This window comes from Echinops telfairi, unplaced genomic scaffold (genome assembly GCF_000313985.2).
Source record: "Echinops telfairi isolate 266 unplaced genomic scaffold, ASM31398v2 ScPeMD7_2;HRSCAF=8, whole genome shotgun sequence".
NCBI lineage: Eukaryota > Metazoa > Chordata > Mammalia > Afrosoricida > Tenrecidae > Echinops > Echinops telfairi.
In genome coordinates, this window is record NW_022103898.1 from 50,049,905 (window position 1) to 50,061,470 (window position 11,566).

At 38.1% G+C, this 11,566-nt stretch overlaps 1 protein-coding gene across 1 annotated transcript in view; it reads left to right on the forward strand.

Annotated features, from left to right (window-relative positions):
* Nucleotides 1-11,566, forward strand: part of LIN7A (lin-7 homolog A, crumbs cell polarity complex component) — a 246,476-nt gene that overhangs the window by 59,798 nt on the left and 175,112 nt on the right. The gene's annotated exons all lie outside the window — the stretch shown is intronic.

Below are 11,566 nucleotides of genomic sequence, written 5' to 3' on the forward strand. Positions count from 1 at the left end.
TCTATTCCCCAGCTGACTCCCTTATGTTAAGCAACACACAAACTTTATTTCAGAAAAATCTATAGAATAAACTTATAATTTGTTTTAAATATTCACTGCAAGTAGCCTTGAGTATCTATTGTAAGGTTGTTGTTTTTTCAAAACATGAAGAACAGAGTAAATAATTATATCTTTCTTCAGCAAAACTGAGCTTTATTATTTAGAGAGCATAAGAAAACCATTACAAGCCTTTAAAAAGAACTGATGGTCCCATCGTTGCATGTGAAAGAAAAGTTTGATCCTCTGACTGTAGGCGAGTGCCATTCATTTATCTGGTGTGAAGATGAGTAGTGACAGTATTTTATGTCCTAAAGTCAACAACTGGAGAAGCTACTGAAATAAATGAAATGATGCAAAATAAGATGAAACGTGTAGGCTAAGATAGATTGGTGTTTGTATCTTCAGTTGAGAATTTTGAGCAAGGAAATGAAATGATCTGAGTTGTGTAATTAACAGTATGAAATTCACTTGCATGACAGTGGGACAGGAGGAAAGTAAAGGCAAATAGAGGAAAGAACTAGGAAGGAAAAGACATTTATAGAGGTGTAAATATAGGCATATGCATATGACTATATAATGATAGGTATATAGGTCTATGTACATATATTTATGTGTTAAGTATTAAGGTAGCAGATGGACATTGGGTCTCTACTCAAGCCCTTCCTCAATGTGAGAGCACTTTGTTCTAATAACCTGGCATTCTGTGAGGCTTACCTCCCCGACATGATCACTGAAGACAAAGCAGGTGCATAAGCAAATGTGGTGAGGAAAGCTTGTGGTGTCCAGCTATTAAAAGATGCAGTGCCTGGAGTCTTAAAGGCTTGAGGGTAAACAAGTGGCCATCTAGCAGGAAAGCAATGAAGCCCACATGGAAAAAGCACACCAGCCTGTGTGATCATGAGGTGTCAACAGGATCAGGTATTAGGCATCAGAAGACCCAAAACTATCATACCAATATGAATGAAAGGGGTTGGAGTGGAGACACAAAGCCAGTCTATCAACAGTTGGATATCCCCTCACAGAAAGGTCAAAAGGAAGGGATGAGGTATAATACAACTCCAACAAAACACACACATTCATTTAGTTCTTTAGTGCTTCCTCCCCCGTGCTGTCATGATCCAAGTTATACCTTACAGCCCTGGCTGGACTGGAGCATGCACACTGGTACAGATAGGAGCTCTCGACACATGAAACCGAGGAGAGATAAACACCCTAGGAACAGTACTGGGAGTAGGCATACCATGAAAGTAGGGGGCAGGTGGGAAGAAGCGGGAGAAAAGGGAGAAAGATTGCAAGGATCGACATATAACACCCCCACCCCCGTCCGTGCAAGGAGGACGAACAACAGAAACGTGGGTGAAGGGAGACAGCCATGATAAGGTGTAAGATATGAAAACAATAATAATTTATAATTTATCAAGGGTTCACAAGGGTGGGAGTAAGGGGAGGGGGAAAAAGAGGACCTGATACCAAGGGCTCAAGTAGAAAGAAAAATGTTTTGAAAATGGTGATGGCAACATATGTACAAATGTGCTTGATACAATTGATGTACGATTGTTATAAGAGTTGTAAGAGCCCCCCCAATAGAACGATTTATTTAAACAGAGAGAGAGAGAGACAGACAGACAGACAGAAAGGTAGTTGCAAGATTACATGTCTGGAGAGCATAAATGTTTCACAAATTTTATTCTGGGGGATTTAGTGAATGATTCTTGGGAAGGGGGTGGGAAAGCTCGGTGGTAAAATGAATTAGAAAAGATTGGAGTTCTAAAATACTGGAATTAAAAAAAGAAACTTTAAAGATATGTATGTTTAACATTTGTATTCACTGTATGCTATGATATGCATTATGATTCTCCAACTGGTATGGGGTATTTAGACCATAAAGCCTTTTATTCAAGGAAGTCTATTAGTTTTAGGAAGCATTTTGAAATTTTGAACTAAATTATTGTAGTAATCAGGATTTTCTGGCTTGAACCTGGAGAGCAGTCATAGGAATGAAAAAAGGGGGAGAGATGTTAATGAAAGGAAGGAGAGATGTTAAAGAGCTGATTCAATGCCTGGCAGGCAAGGAGACTAAGGGAAGGAAAGTCGAATAGGAAGCATGTGGTCCGTGAAGTTGGTAAGTGTGTCTTGGTGTTGTTTATTGCGCTTTATGATACTGGAGGGAGAACAAATATAAAATTAGGTTTTTCTCTGGGCAATGTGACGAAGGCTGGAGAGAATGGTTTCAGAGGCCCAGAAATAAAAAATTATATGGTGCTGGACTACAATCTAGAAAGAATTGGAACATGAACTCAGGATATTGAAGAAGTAATATGGACTAAGGGGAACAAAAAGAATTGTCAGTATTCAGACTAATTTATAAAAGGAAAAGCAATCTGAAATAAGTCATTTTTGCACTGTATACTCATTTTCCAAAGCAGTAAAATGTGATACCTCCTTCAGAAATCCCAAGACATTCAGGATATATCTAGGCAACCAATGTTTCCTGACAAGTCAGGAATTCCTAACTGCTTTCTTCTCCCGCCTGTGGATCTGATATCAGAACCTATCATGTCCACATCAGGAATTCAGTCCTAGGCTCCCATCTCCTCCCCTGTATATTCTTCTTTTGAGCCACCATTGTCAGAGGCATTTGCTTCTTAGAACTCTGCTTGTCAGCGCTTTCGGGAGCGTCTCAGGAAGGAGGGATGTTTAGTACAGTTGAAGAGTATTGTCACCAGAAACAAAGCCTTTATTACACAAAATCAGAAAACTGAGATCAAATCATGTGAAACACACTCTCTGTCCTTTTCATCACGGTATATTCATATCATCTACACAATTGGGTCTGCCTGCATTTACGTTTAGAAGGAAATTAATATAGAAAAGTACGCATCTTCAAGGTCAGAATGTGCAGTTTGGAAGAGAAATATGGAGCAGACGGTAGAGTCAAAGGAAAATGAAATCTGCCAGCTCCCCCCAGATGGCCACCCTTATACCTTTATTGTAGTTTGTTTTTCTTAGGCACCTGTGCTTTCTTCAACTCACTCCCTGCCTTGCGAATTCTTGCTTTCGACACTTTAATTCCAAACAAAAACAATACATTTTTAGTTTATTCCATGCCAAAAATGTCTTTCTTAGTTTTGGCTTGGGATTCATTAACACTTATTAGCATTATTTGAGATTTGCAATTTATTGCATAGTATGACAATAAAATTGAAGGGTTAATCACTGAGACTACAGAAAGGGTTTTATTTTGCACTTTTTAGGAAACTGGCTTAAGTGACTTTTATGACCCTCTCAAATTTTCAATCATGTATATTATTTACATTTTCTAAAATGCGTTTTTTAAAGGAGAGCCAAACAATAAGAACAGCTACATTGAATTCAGATTCATGTCAGTTAAAAATGCTATTTGAATGTGGTAGTCACATGGGAGGTATATTGTTTATATTCATATATTAGAAGAACATAATGCCCTTTATATAAGCAATGATTTTCAGGTAAGCAGGTGTTTTTCTAAGTCACTACTTGCAATTTTTTATAGCATTTGAACTTGCATTTTATTATTGAAAGTTCAGATAAGAGAGTCATGTACAGAGCTTCTCCACAGAGCGTAGTAAGCCACCCCAACAATATCCTCTTTCGTCACATTTTCACATGTGTTTGTGAGCAGTAACACTCTGAAGCATGTATTGGTGGGAGGAGGGGGAGGTTCTATGAGAGACATGTTTGTTTTTCTTATCTTGGTATGTGAAACAACAACCAAAAAATAAAGGTGTTTTAAGGCAATCTAACATGCGATGAAGTACTTGCATCTGAATGAAGTTTTGGGAAATACTTATAATAATATTTATAAACTATTTATATAATACTTATAGAAACAATGCCTTGAAAATTAAACTAATTTATGTAGGAACAATTTGTTTTCCCTTAAAAATGTGAATTCATATTCAAATCTACATGCACAGATCAGACTAGTGCAAAAGACAATCCAAACCTTATTTAATCTTTCCTCCAGCTGAACAAAGCCAGCCATTTGCGATAACCCAGAACCCTGTGGAGCAAGTCATTTCAAATTTATTGTATTTTCTGTTTAGTTTGGATCAATTATATTTTAATGGCCCATGAATATGGAAGGCATGCGTATAATTTTAAGGACATCAAGTGGTCAGTAGGTTTTGATTTCAAAAAGTATTTATCAGAAAACAAATTTTACTTTTCTTATGCAGCATCTGTTTTGCACAATTAAATGTTTTATTTCTAAATTGTGTAAGTGGTTTCTCATTGGTTGAGTCTCTAACTTAATCAACAAATAAGCATCTCCTAGAAGTGTCTTAACATTAGATTGAAAAAAGAAAGTTTGTTCCGTCGCCATGTGTGCAGATTGAATGTTAGTTAAAGGATCAGTGAACAGTCGTTGGAGCGGTATGTCTTGAATAGCAGCGGACAAGGCTGCCCTCCATCTGCTGGACAGATATCTTCTTTTGGCTCATGAATTTATTCACTATGCATTCAATGTGATGCAGGCTTTAATCTGGGCACAAGCATCATTGAACAAAACCAATCGTGTTCCTTTTCCTTATGAAGCTTTCAGTCTAAAGGAGAAAGACATTATTCACAGAGTTAGGGAAATACATGCTAATTCAGTAGTGATGTTTTTGTTTTTAGTAGATGCCATCAAGTTGATTTTGACTCACAGAGACCACCGTGTGATGAAGTTGTACTTAGTGTAAGGTTTTTCTGACGTAACCCTTGTGCGGACCTGCATTGAACCACCAATCTTTCAGCTATCAACTTTTGCATCAACAGGACTCCTTGCAGCAACGAGAAGTGAGAATTACTAGTAAAAACTGACAGAAGCTTCTATGGGAGAACCATGGAACCTATTGTTGTTGCCAGTGAGCTGGTTCCTGCTCATAGTGACCATTTATCTAACAGAACAAAATGCTGCCCAATCCTGTGCCATCCTCACCATGTTATATTTAAGCCAGTCGTTGAAATCAATGAGTCTATCCCATCTCCTTGAGTGTTTTTCTCTTTTTTGCTGATGTGATGTTCTACTTTGCCAATCATAATGGCCCAATTCCAAGGACTGGTCTTTCCTGATAACATGTCTAAAGTACCTGAGATGAAATCTCACCAGCCTCACCTCAAAGGAGCCTTCTGGTTGCACGTGCTCTGAGACAGATTGGTTTGTTCTTCTGGCAGCTCAAAGGACTTTCAGTATTCTTTGGTAGCCCCATAATTCAAATGCATCATTTTTCTGCTGCCTCTCCAACTTCCACGTGTACGAAGTGACTGAAAGCACCAGGGCTTGGGTCAGGTGCATCTAGTCTTCAAAGTGACATTCTTGCTTTTCATTCCTTTAAAGAGGTCTTATACAGCTGACTTATTCAGTGCAATGCATCGTTTTATCTCCTGCCTGCTGCTTCCATGAGCCTTGACCGTGGATCCAAGTCAGGTGAAATTTTACTTGCATGTGATATTTGTGAATTTATTGTATGATTTCCACAGTTTTTTGTGTCACTTTCCTTTGGGATGGGTAAAACTATGATTTTCTTCCAGTCAGTCAGCCAAGTATTTGTCTTCCAAATTTCTTGGCATAGACCAGTGCGTCCTGTGATTCATTAGCTGATTGAAACATTTAATTTGTCATTACACCAGTTCCTGGAAACTTGTAATTGGCTAATGTCTTCAATGCTGCTTAGATGCTTCCTTTAGTACCATTCGTTCTTGTTCATATGTTCATCCAATCATATAATAGCTCTTGAAATAGTTGATCAGTTCTTTTTGGCACAGTGACTCTGTATTCCTTGAGTCTTCTTTCAATGCTTCCTTCATAGTTCAATATTTTGCCCATAGAATCCTTCAGTAGGGAAACATGATACTTCATTTGTTCCCTTAGTTCGTTCAACTTCAGATATGCTGAGCATGTTCTTCCTATCGGCTTTCTAAATCCAGGCCTTTGCACATTTCATTATAATACTGTTTGTTTTCCTTGTCAAGTTCTCTTTTGAAGTTTCTATTCAAATATTTTATTTTTATCACTTATGCCAATTTCTTTAGCCACTCTGCATTCAAGAGCTAGCTTCAGAGTCTCTTCTGACATCCCCTTTGATCTTGTATTTCTTCTCTCTCTTTTTAAGACCTTTTGCCTTTCTCAGGTATGGTAGTCTTGAGACCATCCCGTAACTCATTAGGGCCACCTGTCATTAGTGGTCAATGCGTCACATGTATTCTTGAGATTTTTCTCTAAATCCAGGTGGCTTAAACTCAGTGTCATATTTTGACTCTTGCAAACTTGATGTAATTTTCTTCAACTTTAACTGTAACTGTAACTAATGTATGAGCAATTAGTGGCCTGTTCCAAAAACAACCCTGGCCTTGTTTTGGTTGCTCATATTGAATTGTTCTAGGTTCTCTCTCCATATATATTGAGTCATATATATTCCTTCTGATGTGGTCCATATATACTTGCACCATTATGCAGTTGACACAGGTATTGTAAGATGAAGTGGTTGATTTTGCAAACTCATAACATGCAAATTACTGCCATGTTTCTTTCACCAAAGCCATATTTTCCAACTACCGTTTCTTCCTCTTTGTTTGTAAATGTAGCATTTCAATCACCAATAAGGATCGATGCATCTTATTTGCATGTTTGATCCATTTCAGACTGAAGAAGCTGGTAGAGTTCTTCAATTTCCTCATTAGTAGTTTTAGTGGTTGGTGTGCAATTTTGAATAATGGTTGTATTAGCTGGATTTTCTTACAAGTACATAGATATCTATGACAAACCACTATATTTCAAGATAGATCTTGAGCTGTTCTTTTTGATGACGAATGTGATGCCCTTCCTCTTAAATTTGTCATTTCTGGCATAGTAAACTTTATGATTTTCCTACGCAAAATGCCCAATGACAGACTGTTTCAGCTCACAAATGTCTGGGGTATCAATCTTTATGCACTTCATGGCACATATAAAACATTTAATAGTAGGTACTTAATCAATATTGCTTGTGTGAATGTATGACAATAAAACTAATGGTGTAAGATATGACAGAATGATGATAATTTATAAATTATCAAGAGTTCATGGGGGAGGAAGAAGAGGAAGGGAAGGAAAAAATGAGGAGCTGTTACCAAGGGTTCAAGTAGAAAGCAAATGTTCTGAGAATGATGAGGGCAACAAGTGTACAAAAGTGCTTGACACAATGGATGTATGTGTGGATTGTGAGAAGAGTTGTACGAGCTACCAATAAAATGATTTAATTATTAATTTTAAAAAACTGCGAAAAAATTTTAAAAATATCTTTCAGTTTCATTTGATCTCTCTATAGTATTAATCGATTAAAAAGAAGAAGAACCAGACCCACTGCCCTCAAGTCGATGCGGATTCTTTCTCCTGAAACACGTTGCAGCTCCTCGCCTCTGTCTTGTGCTCTCAGCATGACTTCCTGGCTCTGTTTTATGATCTCTGTTCTACAGCTTCTGCTGTCTTTTCTGCCTGTACCACTTGAAGCAGGGATTTTACATGCACGCCCTGTGGCTTGTCTTTCTTGATCGTCCTGGGATTCTCTCTTCCTGCTTCTGAGATGCCTCACTCCTATACCTAGCACAATAGTAGAGTTATTCTTCTTCACCTTATTTGTAGTCAGTGTAATTATCACAGAATTTTTAGGCTGGAGTTACAAAGACCACGGATAGTTGAGCCATACCAAGTAATATAACTTCACCACATTCTCATATGGTTATGCATATTAAATCAATAGCATTTATTTGATCATTTTTGCTACTTATTCTCCTGGGTCCAATTTTAATTTTAGCTCTTATTATGTCTGAAATTTATTTTAAAAATGAATATTGATATGGCAGCTATGCGGGTCTTGAGTTAGAAAATGTTTGAATCATTTTTAGGATTTGTATACATTACTATTAGCATGCAATTCTAATTAAGAAGACTAAATGACAACTTACTTAATAATTAAATACTGATTAGTGCAGTGGGAGAAGATGTGGCCTAGAATTTAGGGTATCTACACCCTATCTACAGCCATATCATGAAAGAAATACAGCCAGAATGCTCCTTAGAGGCATGGATGGCAAGACTTCATTTCACATACTTTGGACATGTCATTAGGAGAGACCAGTCCCTGGGGAAGGACAACATGCTTGGTAAAGTGGAGGGGCAGTGGAAAAGAGGAAGATGTGCAAAAAGATGGATTGATACAGTAGCTGCAACAATGGGGTCAAACACAAGAACAATTGTGAGGATGGTCTGGGATGTGGGGGTATCCAGCCCCCCACACTTAATCACGGGTTCGGTAGGCACAATTGTACTGTTAAGATATATAAAAATCTTAGTAAAGTCATAGAGAAATGGAAGAGATAGGCAAGAGAGAGCAAAATAAAGAAGTCAGACACATTTCATGGTAGGATGCTCACCTCAGCTCCTCTTGATGGTATACGTTGAGGTGGGTGACGAGAAGGCAGGAGAGAGCTCTCATCTTGTTTTATTTCTCACCAAAGCTTATATATCTTTGGGGGCATTCAAGGCCTCTGATTACAGATAACAATGCACATAATGAGAGGGGGTTGTACCATAGGTAATACAAGCAATAGGAGGGGGGTGACCTGGAGTATATACTCAATAGTACAGGGAGGGAATAGGGGTACATATCTGGCAAGATAGGTGGACCCTAGACTCAATATAGTAGCTTAAACTTAGTCATCCTTGAGGGGTCCCGGGCTTACCTTTGGGCACTACTTCAAGGAAGCAATGTCAGAAGGAAGTGGCCCTACTTAGGGTGAGTTAGACTATACAGTCTGGTTGCTCTAGATACCCTTAAGCAGAATAACCTCTGTGTTAGTCTGGATACATTAGAGAAACAAATCCACAGAAACTCATGTATAAGAGAGAGTTTTACATAAAGGGTGAGTGCACATCAAGAAAACACCTCAACCCAGTGCTGCCCGAGCCCACAAGACCAACATTAGCCCATATGTCCAACACCAATCCACAAAGTCCTCCTCCATCTCACAAAACATACACAATGATGCTGACTGCAGGAAGAAAGCCGAGTCAGTGAATGTGTAAGCATCTCAGCGCTTGCAGGGGTCTCCACATGGGTGCTCCAGCACCCAGGGCTGCATCGGGGTAGGTCCATGTGGCTTCTCAGGGATGTCTTGCAGGAAGTGAGCCTTGCCAGTTGAAGCAGGGAACTGGCTGAGGCAGCTACACCCTGGTCCAACCATCAGAAAGCAAGAGACCCAAGAAGTAGAAAGACGAGGCTCACCAAGCCATTTATCTTTCCGCCCTTCATTTAACCCCACATGTGTTTATCGGCCACGTTGGCACAATAAACTTTAACTATCTTGACCTACTTTCAATGAGGTAGTGTACAGTCATTTACCGTGTATAAGCAGCGTCTTGGGTTGGCATATATTTGGGGAGACAGTTGGGAGAAATCCTTCTATTTCCCACAATTCCCCCTTTGGTTTTATATATTAAATGCAAAAGAGCTACAGTGGCTACACGGTTATTTTCTATACATTGAAAGCTGTGAAGACAAAATTGATGACAATATTAAAGTATCCAAGCCCAAAACTCAAGCTTAGAGCAAGCATTTTGAATCAAGGGTTGGGGGATAAAGGCCCCCTATGCCTATCTAATATTGGGGAAAGGTATGAGAGAGATTGGATGCCACTGTGGGAAGAAATATGGCAAATAGGAATGTTTGCTTCTATGGGGAAATAGAATCAACCATGGGTTCACTTTAAGGCAGCACAGCTTCATGCATTCATCACTCCTTTTTTAGGGATACATAGTACTCCATTGTATATATGTACTGCAGTTTTTAATCCATTCATCTGTTGATAGAAATTTGGGTTGTTTCCAATTCCTTGCAATTGTGAACTATACTGCAATGAACACTGGATCACAGATGTATGGCCTTGGTTTGTTTCTTGCTTCTTCTGGGTTTGTGCCCAGTAGGGGGATTGCCTGGTCATATGGTAGCTCAATTTCCATCTCTTTTACATGTTGCCAAATCGATTTCCATAATGGATGTAAATATCTACTGATCCACTAGCAGTGGATGTGAGTTCCTATCTCTCCACAGACCCTCCAACATTTGTTACTTTCTGATTTTTTGGATTGGACTATTTTTGAGGGTGTTAAATGATATCTCATAGTTATTTTAATTTGCATTTTTCTTATGGCTAAGGATCTGGAACATTTTCTCATGTGTTTACTGACCATTTGGATTTATGCCCTTGTGAAACTTCTGTTAGGTCCTTTGCCTACCTCCTTGGTGGGCAATTGGTTTTTTCTTGTAAGTTAGCAGAGTATTGTGAATTTTAGTAATAAAGTCTTTGTCTGATGTGTCATTGCTAAAGATATTTTCCCAGTCCATGGGCACTTTTATTACTCTCTTGGCAAATTATTTCTATGTACACAAGTGTTTTATCTTCAGTACATCCCACTTGTCAATTTGTGCCTCCTCTATGTTTGTGTCCTTCCCTATTTTCAAGCCAAAGTTCTCAGGTTTATCCCAATTCCCTCAATAATGGCCCTAATAGATTGGGGTTTAACCTCAAGGTGTGTGATCATCCTTGAGTTTATTCTTATGCATGGAGTGAGTAAAGGGCTTGCTGCATTTTTCTGCAGGTAGATATTCATGTTTTCCAGCGCCACTTGTTAAAGAGGGCATGAGCTTCCCTTTTAATAATTTTGGGGTCCTTATCGAAGATCAGTTATCTGTATGCTGATGATTTTATTTCTTGGTTTTTAGTCCTTTTCCATTGGTCTGAGTATCTATCATTATACCAATACCAGTTTTGAACATTGTGGCTGTATAATAGGTGCTAACATCAGGTAAAGCAAGCCTTCCCACTCTGTCCTTATTCTTGAGGAATTCTCTACTAATTATGGGTTTCTTTCCTCTCCATGTGATACATGCTGTATTTTTTAAAAGTCCAACCAAACTTTGAATTTTGTTATGTTTTAGCAAAAAAAAAAAAAAAGGGATTTACACAAATGAATAACTTTAAAATGAGAAATAGGGCATAGCTTTAAATATAGGGCCAATTGTAAAAAGTTGAAGAACTACAGATAGCCTAAGTCAAAAAATATGAAAATCTAGCTGAAATGCACAACTTTCTAGGACTATAGAAAACATTTAAATTGATCACGAGGACATAGAAAGCTGGGATAAGCCAATCAATGGCCCCAAAATTGAAAATTAAAGCTAAAAGCTACAAAGGGCAAAAATTAGACAAGTGTAGGAGAAATTGGGGTTAACTCAATGCAAAAATAAAATGCTAATCATAATTCTGTTCATTTCAATATAAAAAAGGATCTGATGATAAAAGTATTTTTTTAAAACTAAAATTTTAATGAAATGAAATCACAACATGCCCATGGTTTCTATTCTTTTTTTTTTTTTCTGTTTTTTGTTTAAAACATTTTATTAGGGGCTCATACAACTCTTATCACAATTCATACACACATCAATTGTGTAATGCGTATTTGTACATC